This window comes from Saccopteryx bilineata, chromosome 1 (genome assembly GCF_036850765.1).
Source record: "Saccopteryx bilineata isolate mSacBil1 chromosome 1, mSacBil1_pri_phased_curated, whole genome shotgun sequence".
Taxonomy (NCBI): Eukaryota; Metazoa; Chordata; class Mammalia; order Chiroptera; family Emballonuridae; genus Saccopteryx; species Saccopteryx bilineata.
In genome coordinates this window covers 400,467,476-400,477,768 of record NC_089490.1, presented here as the reverse complement: position 1 = coordinate 400,477,768, position 10,293 = coordinate 400,467,476, and positions in this window count along the sequence as shown.

The window sequence follows — 10,293 nt, the reverse complement described above, 5'->3', positions numbered from 1 at the left end:
TGTCCCTCTCTCTGTCTCTGTCACACACACACACACACACACACACACACACACACAAAGAATGAGTCTCCAGCATGAGCATGGTCAGTACTTAGAAAGCTTGTCACCTGATCAAAAAATCCCTCTCATCTAATCTACTGGGTCTAATCTAGTGGGATGAGGACAGTAGCACAAGATAGTAGCACTCACTCTTTGAGGACATTTGGGGCCATCCTGTGTGAAAACCTTGAGTGACACTGTCACAAGCAGCTAACCAGTTATGAACAAGAGGGTCTCATGATTCATGAGCGTACCTATCACCTCCGCCCAGAAGCTATGACTTCCCTGTCTCGTGCAGGGTGGGGACCCATCTAACCAGAAATGCCACCCAGCCTCTCCCTGTCTCCTTAGATGACAAGTTCTGGCATCCTTGGTCCACCCAGTTCAGCCCCCAAACATTTTGCCAAAACATCAGAAAACAAATATAGGTGAAGGGGGTCACAGACCTTGCATTTTGTACCATTTTCTCCTCCTTCCCAGAGTCCAGTACGTAACTAACCAGGGATTTTTCATCACGGGCTAATCTCTCCTCAAAGAGTAATCAGAAGGTGCCTAAACACCTTCCTCTGAGCTCAGAATAAGTTTATCTTATTTATATTTTTATATTCTATTAGTATGGACCAGGAAATCCGAGACTTTGCCTGAACCGCATGGGAAAACCATCCCTCCCCTTCAGCACATCCAGAACCTCATAAGCCAGTGCCAACCTGGCCACAGCAGCTGGCCACCTTTCTTGCTAAGGTTGAATCAGAGATGAATGTTATTATTTTTTATTTTTTTGGCAGAGACAGAGAGTCAGAGAGAGGGACAGACAGACAGGAAGAGAGAGAGATGAGAAACATCAATTCTTCGTTGCGGCTCCTTAGTTGTTCATTGATTGATTTCTCATATGTGCCTTGACTGGGGGGGGGGGCGACCTCAGGGTCTCGAACCTGGGTCCTCCACATCCCAGTCGGATGCTCTGTCAGGCATCCCCAAACTACGGCCCGCGGGCCGCATGCGGCCCCCTGAGGCTATTTATCCGGCTTCCTGCCACACTTCTGGAAGGGGCACCTCTTTCATTGGTGGTCAGTGAGAGGAGCACCATATGTGGCGGCCCTCCAACAGTCTGAGGGACAGTGAACTGGCCCCTTGTGTAAAAAGTTTGGGGACCCCTGCGAGTCCACTGCACCACCACCTGGTCATGCCAGAGATGAATGTTATTAACTGCAACATCTAACATTTGTTTGAGGCTTCATATTGTGCAAAGCAAATAATTGTCATGTTTAATCCTCACAATAATTCTGCATTACTGTTACTTCCCCTTTATAGACATTGCGTTTCAGAAAAATAAAGCTTCTTCCTCAGTGTCAACTGGTAGACTTAGGATTCACTCACATCCTCTGACTCCCAATCCTCAGTGCCTTCTATACAAGGTCATGGGCCGCCTATGGAGTCAGAGTATCATCAGCGGTGGGAGTTCTGGATCGCTTTCCTTTCCCCGTCTCTGCACCCCTGGTGACCTCCAGGCCTCAACCTTCCTCCCACTCATTCCCATCGCACCCCCACTTCTATGATTAAGTATGAGAAGACTCTCCACTTCTTGTACATGTAAAGCAAGTGATTCTTATATTTACTCTGCAAGGACTTTTTCAAACTCACCAAAGTTTCTTTTCATTACTAAAGCAATATAGGATTAGTGTAGAAAAAGTACAAAATATAGACAAACAGATGAAAATAAAAATCATAATTTCTTAAAAAAAAAAATCATAATTTCATCATTAATAACTTAGTATTGTAAACATTGTGGTACTTAGACTTCTTTAACTATTATGATGTACACATGGACTTGTTCACAAACATGCAAGATGTGCCTACACTGTTTCGGGACCTGCTTTTAAACCTAATGTGTTGTAAACATTTTCCTGTTAGTAAATTTTTTTTTTTTACAGAAACAGAGAGAGAGATAGACAGATAGGAATGGAGAGAGATGAGAAGCATCAATCATCAGTTTTTTGTTGCGACACCTTAGTTGTTCATTGATTGCTTTCTCATATGTGCCTTGACTGCGGGCCTTCAGCAGACCAAGTAACCCCTTGCTTGAGCCAGTGAAGCTGGTGAGCTTTTTCTTCTTTTTTTTTTTCCCCCCTTTTGTGTGTGTGTGTGTTTGTGTATTTTTCTGAAGCTGGAAACGGGGAGAGACAGACAGACTCCCACATGCGCCCGACCGGGATCCACCCAGCACGCCCACCAGGGGCAACGCTCTGCCCACCAGGGGGCGACGCTCTGCCCCTCTGGGTGTCGCTCTGCCACGACCAGAGCCACTCTAGCGCCTGGGGCAGAGGCCAAGGAGCCATCCCCAGCGCCCGGGCCATCCCTGCTCCAATGGAGCCCCGGCTGCGGGAGGGGAAGAGAGAGACAGAGAGGAAGGAGGGGGGGTGTGGAGAAGCAAATGGGCGCCTCTCCTATGTGCCCTGGCCGGGAATCGAACCCGGGTCCCCCGCACGCCAGGCCGACGCTCTACCGCTGAGCCAACCGGCCAGGGCCGTGAGCTTTTTTTTTACTCGAGCCAGATGAGCCTGCGCTCAAGCTGGCGACCTCGGGGTCTCAAACCTGGGTCCTTCCGCATCCCAGTCCGACGCTCTACCCACTGCGCCACCGCCTGGTCAAGCTAGTAAATATTTTTATAACAATATATTTGATGGATATATAATATTTCCTTATCATTTTAATGGTATTATAGAGTTAAATATTTAGATTGATCCTATTTTTTTATTATAATGTTAGACTTCTATATCTGATTTTAATTTTCATTTCTTTGATTATAAATGAAGTTGAAGTTTTTTATATGATTTTGATAATTTGTAACTTTTAAATTATTTATTTATTTATTTAATGTGAGAGGAGGGAAGATGGTGAGACAGACTCCAGCATGCACCCTGACCAAGATCCACCCAGCAGCCCTCATCCGAGGCGATGCTCGAAACAACCGAGCTATTTTTAATGCCTGAGGCCAACACGCTCAGACCACCTGAGCTATCCTCAGCACCAGGGGCCAACACTCAAACCAGTTTAGTCACTGGCTGCAGGAGTGGAAGAGGGAGAGAAGGGGGAGAGGGAGAGGGAAAGAAGCAGGTGATTGCTTCTCTTGTGTGCCCTGACCAGGAATCAAACCTGAGATGTCCGTATGCTGAGCCAATGCTCTATCCACTGAGCAAACCGGCCAGGGCTTATTTATTGATTTTAGAAAGAGAAGAAGGAAGAGAGAGAGAGAGATTTGTTGTTCCACTTATTTATGCATTCATTGGTTGATTCTTGAATGTGCCCTGACTGGGGATCAAGCTTGCAACCTTGGTGTATCAGGACGATGCTCAACTGAGCTATCTTGCCACGCCTAAAGCTTTTTCAGAAATACCTTCACCACTCTATTTGCCAGTTTTTAATGGTGTATTTTTTTCTTATTGATATGTAAGAACTCTTTATATTAAGGCTAAAATTTTCCCTGCCAAAAGCTCATTGTGACATCACATCTTAATGCACCATGTTGCATCTGGGTACATACTGATTTTTCCTGACTCTCCCACCCAGACCACAGATGCTTTGCTCTTTTCCCTCTACTTTCTCTTTAACAAATTCCCCCCAAACCAAACAGACTGCAGAGAACTCTTCCTTCAGTGCTCACCTTAGGGAAGCCAGGGCCTGCCAGTCTTCCCCACCTGGGCACCAAGTCCAAACATACTCCTATCCCTTCTGCCCCGACCTCCGAACCTGATCTCCTCCTCCCCTTACACCAGCTGCTGCCTGGGTGGGAGTGGACCCCCCCAGAAGTTCCTGCTTAATGCTGCAGGCAGGAACATCTCAGCATCCCTGGGAGAAGGATGGAGGAGAGAGTGTTGGGGTGGAGTGGGGGTGCTAGTTTTAGAGGGGAAGCGTCTTGTTGGTGAGGAGGAGTACTAGTCAGGTCCGTCGTGGTGAGAATGTAGAGAACCCCCCTCTCCAAGGGCCCTCTTGCTTCTGAGCAAGGCCCGAACGGCAGGGGCTCTGGCGTGGCTATTGGCAGCCAGCCTGCCCTCCTCTTCCCGAGTCTCAGGTGGGTCCGCTCCAGGGCCCGAACGGCAGGGGCTCTGGCGTGGCTACTGGCAGTCAGCCTGCCCTCCTCTTCCCGAGTCTCAGGTGGGTCCGGTCCGCTCCTTTGCCCTGTTATTACCGCTGGCAGGTTCGTTTGTGCCTCTGGCAAAAGGGACACAAGTTCTACCAGTTCTCCTGGGTTCCTCCAGCAACTCACCCGCTGCGTGGGGAGGGAAAGGTGCCTGGGCCTGTTACCTGGAGTCCCCCGACAGGCGGGGGAGGCAGGGTAGGGGCTGAGTAGGAGCCGGCTGGACTGGATGAGCCTAGGCGGTGAGGACAGGATGAGTTTTCTGACCAAGATCACTACCTTGGAAAACTGGGACTGTAGGGAGGAGGTCAGGGTATGCACGAGGCGGGTTCGGGAGTTCTCGTCAGAGCTCCTATGGGTTTGGAATGTCCTGGCCCACACCCGGTCCCCTCTCGCCCATTCTCCATTTAAGACAGCAGTGGCTGTGACTTTAACAGGATAAAGCACACCTGGCATTCCTGTGGCGGCAGCTAGACCCCAGTGCTCTGAGCCCCTCCCTCTCCCTCTGAGGACTTCGGCTTTTTCCCTGCATTTGTGTTTAGGAGTTTCCAGAACTCTCTTTTCTTGTATTTCTTGGGAAGACAGTGTGATGCCCTGCAGAGAGCCAGCCCCAGAGGCCAGGTAGCCATGATGATTTTGGTGGCTGTTGATCTTTTTAGGGTTCACTTTGCTATCTGCAAGACAGCCACATGCAGTCTGTCTGTATGTGCGCACCAGACGGACGGTGCGTGGGGCTCACCTATGTCAAGGCTTCTCCTTCCTTTTCCTTGTCTCAACTCTGTTGACATGGGTGACATTTGGGGGCTTTGGCAATCTCTGCTTGAGCGTGGAGCCCAGGGACAGCCTTCTGTCCTCAGTTCTCACGTGCTACTGCGCCTGTCACTTGCACCCACCGAGTGGCCATGCCTCTTAGAGTGTGGGGCCCATGCCCTTATTCATCTCTGTATCCCCCATGCCTCGGTGTTTGATAGGGTAGGTGCTCGGTGTCAGTCAGGGAAGACTGAATGGAAAGGGTCTCCCATTCCACAACCATTGCTGATTTGAAAGACAAGAGTCCCAGCTTCAGAGTCCATCAGCCCTCGGCAGGAGGCTGACTTCATTCATCGCTTACTGTCCTCGTGACCTTGAGCAGGGTATTGAATCTCCCAGCCTCAACTTTTTTGTCTAAAAATAAGAACAGTAATAACTACCTCCCAGGGCTGTTGTGAGAATTAGCGATGATGTCAGAGAGAAGCACAGCACACGCGCATAGTAGGAGCTCAATAAACGGAAGCAGTGATTAGCCGCTGTTTACAGGACTGTTTACCCCGGTGCCTAAAACCACGGGCTCGCCCTGAGAACTCTGGGGTTAGCCGTGCTATGTCACCCAGCGTCTCTCAGCGCCCCAGGGGCCTCTCCTAGTGTGCTCTCCTACCTGAGTGCTGTGGTCCCTCTGCTCTGGGGAATGCGGTAGGCAGCTGTGGTGCACGTAGGCTGGTCATGTGGACACAGAGCTGCGAAGCCTGTGGCACTCACTGGCTCCCTGTCCTGGACAGCTCTGCTCAGGCTTCCCCTCAGTGGTAGTGGGGAGCAGGTTAGCTGCCCCGCAGGCCTGAGGTCAGAGGTGGGGTCCACAGCTAGGTGGGCCGCTCCATAGAAACTTTGGCAGGTGTCACACAGTGCTGCCGGCCCCCCACTGTGCGCATCTCTGAGCAGTTTTAGATGCCTCACTTTGAGTGATGGGTTAGGTGGAAGCAATACTCACATGCTATGTATAGAGCATAGGCGAGGAACAGAGAACCACTCACTGGACACCCACCTCACACTCAGGAAACAGAAGCTGGCAGATCTGGTTCTCACTGTACCCCCTGGCCCAGAACCAGACTCTCCACACCTGACTGGACCTCCTCCAGCACTGGCTCTCAGAAGTGTAGGGCCTGAGCCCCTGGGGGCAGCAAGCCTGCCACCCAGGACAGCTGCCAGGCCAGGAGGGCAGTCTCGGGTGGGGGGTTGAGAGGAGTGGACTGATTGGTTACAGGAACTAGAAGAGCTGGGAGGCATTGGCTTGGGGGTGGGGGTGAGGGCTGGAGTTTCAGAGCAGACTAGTAACTTGGGAGGGGGCTGGCCTGGGGAAAGCGGAGGGCAGATTAGTCTGGGGGACATGAAGAGTCTGAGACATGCTGAGCCAGGCGGCTGCCATCACCTGAGAGAGTGGACTGGTCCTGCGTGGCCCCGGAGGATGGGCCAGAGTCAGTGGCAGCGAGGGGAGCCCCTGCCCACAGCAGGCCACATCTTCACCACCCCAAAGCCAGAGTAGAGGAACAGCCTCCCAGCTGCGCTTTCCAGGGTTTTCCTTTCCGTTTCACTCTGCTCACTAGCAATTTCACCCTGGCCCTGCTTTCCTGGAAGTGGTGATTCAGTCTGAAATCAGGAGCACTGCACTTGGGCCCGACCTTTTAGAATTTTGTGGGTAGAAGGAGCCTTAAGAATTATTTCGTCCAGCCTTCAGTCCTGTGATGGGGTCACTTTAGAGATTCCTAACAAATGGCTCCCTGGTCAGCCAGCAGCCCTCCAGTGACAGTGCAGGGGTTCCTCCCTCCCTGCCTTGTAGCCTGCGCCCCCCACCCCGTCCCCCAGTCCTCACTTCCTGGCTCAGGTTCTGCCCCCTGGGGCCGCTGGAAGCGGCCTTTTCCCTCTGCATCCAGCCAGCGCCTGTTGTTTCCACTCACAGAGCAGTGCTCAGCCTCTCAAGTTCCCCATCTCCGTGCACTGGTGAGTTTCTTCACGAGTTTTATGGAGATGGGGGACTAGAGACGTAGTCTTTATAACAGAAAGGGACTTTTGAACTTAGGAACCCACCTTATTTTATAAATGAGGAAACCGAGAGGTTAGGTCACTTGCCCGAGGCCACACAGACAGGAGGAGGCAGGGCTGAGCCTCAAACCTGGTCTCTGTTCTTCCGCTGCGCACATGGACTGGTGACTAGCCCAAGGCAGAGGGAGGCGGTCTTGGTTGCCACACTTCTGTTATTGTCCCAGATCACGTTTGCTTTCCTGGGCTGGGGCCGCCCCATCTCCTTGTTGACGTGTTGAACCTCAAGTCAACTAAAACTCCTAAACTGTTTTACAACTTGATTTTCTTTTGATTGTAAAAAAAAAATTGCGTCCTTTCTCGATGTAAAAATAGAACTGTATCTTCATCCTCAGTAAGATCCTCTAACTAGGTCCCAGCCAGCTCCCTCACCTCTCGGAATCTTGTTTTGTTACCAGTTCTTCTTAGTAGCACCTGGGCAGGGCCCCAAAAATACCTGTGGTATGGCGGACCGAATGGCGCAAGCATCCAGATTGTTGATGGAAATACAGACCTCATTTTTTGCTTTCTGCTTTATTGTGTGCTTCATAGATGTTGCGGGGTTCTTTTTGTTGTTTGTTTGTTTGTTTGTTTGTTTACAAATTGAAGGCTAGGCCCTCCACCAGCAGAAAGATTATGACTTGCTTTACTTCGATACTTTATTGAGGTGGCCAAACGCACTGTATCTCTGAGGCTGGCCTAATGAGATCCTTGGCCACCTCCTCTCTTCCGGGTGGGATCCTACCTTTCTCCTCCCAGAAACACCTTCGCTTCTCTTTTGTGCTAGTCAGATCCTGCATTTTCCCAGCCCCGCTGGATCCCACTTCTTCCAAGAAATCTTTATTGTTTCAGATACAAAAGACCCTTTTGGGGTTCCATAGCTTCTGTAGCCTGGCCATACCATTTGTCCTTAGTTACATATTGACTTGCACTGGTCTCTTCCCTCTCCTGGCTAGGGCCTGTTTCCCAGTCAGTGGAGGAATCCCCATGCTTTTCATGTTCTCCTCATGGCACCCTTTCTACAAAATCTGGAAAGCATTATGGGCCCTCAGAACGTGACTGGCCTGCCCTGGCCAGATGGCTGTGTTGGTTAGAGTGTCGTTCCAATTCACAAAGGTTGCAGGTTCAGTCCCCAGTCAGGACACAGACAGGAACAGATGGATGTTCCTGTCTTCTCTTTCTCCCCCTTCCTCTCTCTAAAATCAATAAAGATATTTTAAAAATACATATTAAAGAAACGTGACTGGCCTGAGCCTGCTGAGGAAGGCTCGTCCGAGTGGTGTCCCACCCTGGAGCTTTTCGGAGCAATGGGAGAGCAGAGCTCAGGAGCTCTGGGACCCCTACCCCTACCCCCTCTCTGGCTTCCTGGAAGCTTGTCCCCTGCTCCTCCTAAAGTTTACATAGCAGTTAGTCACCTGGGCCCCCAACAATGGGCTCTACTCATCTTAGGACACATAAAAATGGGATTTGGTTGGTATTTTACATTGGGGCTTCTAGAGATAAGGAGCAACCCTCTGTGCATTGCTATTTAGAGACACAAGGAGGGTTAGTGGTTCTTTCCAGTCATCTGGGCTTCTCACAGGGAGCCACAGAGGTCAGATCAGTGTTTTCCTTTCTCCTCACAGCAGCAAAGCACCAACGCTTCTCACACCTCCTGGAACATTCTGCTAAGGGCCCAAGCCTGACAGCTGCCCCCTCCTCGTTCATCTGGCTGGGGCATGACAGAACACTGCAGTGGGACTCCGGGATTGCCAGGGTCCCCAGAACAACCATCATGTCTCCCCAAGCGATCCTGGGTAGGTGAAGGGGAAAACCAGGTCATTTCTAAATTTCCTTTTATTTTGAATTACCTCAAGGTGCCACATGGTCTCCTGGTCTCTGTATCACAGTATGCTGTGTTTCCAAGCATAGACCCTGAGCCTGTCTGATAACCCCTTATGCCAGAGGGTGGCTGGGAGAGCAAGTGAGCTGATGTGCATAAACACAAGTGTGCGGGCACATAGTGAGTACTATGAGAGTGTGCCCTCGCTCCTGCTACGTGTCTGACCCGGAAGCTACGTGAACTTTGTGCCCTATTATTCGGGAATGTGGCCCTTCCTCCTGTCATCCTGGTAGGCTTCTGGGAAGAGAAGCAAAGACTGGCCCCTGAGTGATTGCACTGGCCCACTGGAGAGTCCTGTGTCAGGATGTGGGAGCGTCAGACAGGTGAAGGGAGCCCCGGGGGTGCCCAGTCGCAGCCCTGGGTCTGCAGACATGGACTGCCAAGACCATGGGAAGGCGGCTTAATCTGTTTGGGTCAGGTCCTTGTCTGAACCCACTGGGAACCATAAAAGAGTAAAGCTTTGAATAGAACGTATCAATTTCTTTCATTAATTTTTCTGCAAGTGGAAAAGGGGGCCTATAAGGCCAAAAAGGAGAAACAAAAAAAACCAGAAACAGAAAGAATTTTTCTGAGTTTAATAGCTGGGGAGAAAGTTATAAAATAAAATAGACAACCCAGAGCCTTGCGACTCCCTCAGATTGACAACAAACATAGGGACACAATAATGTAAACAAACAGAGCTTCCAGATAACGTTATTTTATCCTATAGAACTTCCAGAATATAGCAGCTCCCACACACTCTATAAAATAAAATAAAATAATAAGACTCTTCCTTTGGGAGGGTGTCAGTGAGGCGCCTTGCTGCCCTCCCTGGGCACAGTCTGCCTGGAGTCGGGCTTCATGGGCGGCCCAGCCGGCTGGGTTCTGGACCCCTTTCCAGTGCGTGTTCTCATTCTTCGGCAGGCTGGCTCCAACCCCTGCCCCACTCCCCCCTTTGACGCACAGCCCTTTCCTGTTATTAGCAGGAAACCCAGCTAAGCCAAGGGAGCCTGGCTGAGTCCCTCAGGTGGGGCTGACTGGCCCAGAGATGGTGGCTCTCTCCTTAGGCACTCGAGACCCAGCCCTGCTATTTGAAAAACAAGAAGAAAAAGCTACAAATATAACTTATTAACCATCTAATACTGTCCTCCCTCTACAGGTTTCTGATGTGTCTGGTTATTATTCTGACCCAATTCTTTGCTGCTGTCCTAGGGTTTCTGACTCAACCAGGAAAGAGCAGGCCTTGCGGCCTGGCCCTGGACTCCAGGAAGTGCTTCAGGCATGGACTCTGAGCCTCTCAAAGATCCATCCCACCAGGCTCACCCCTAAAGTTGTTGCTGGACAAACCCTCAACCTCTAGAACGGTGAGTTCCACAAAATGTCCATTATCAGATTGGGAGGCCCTCAGTCAGCGGAGAAAGGCTATGGG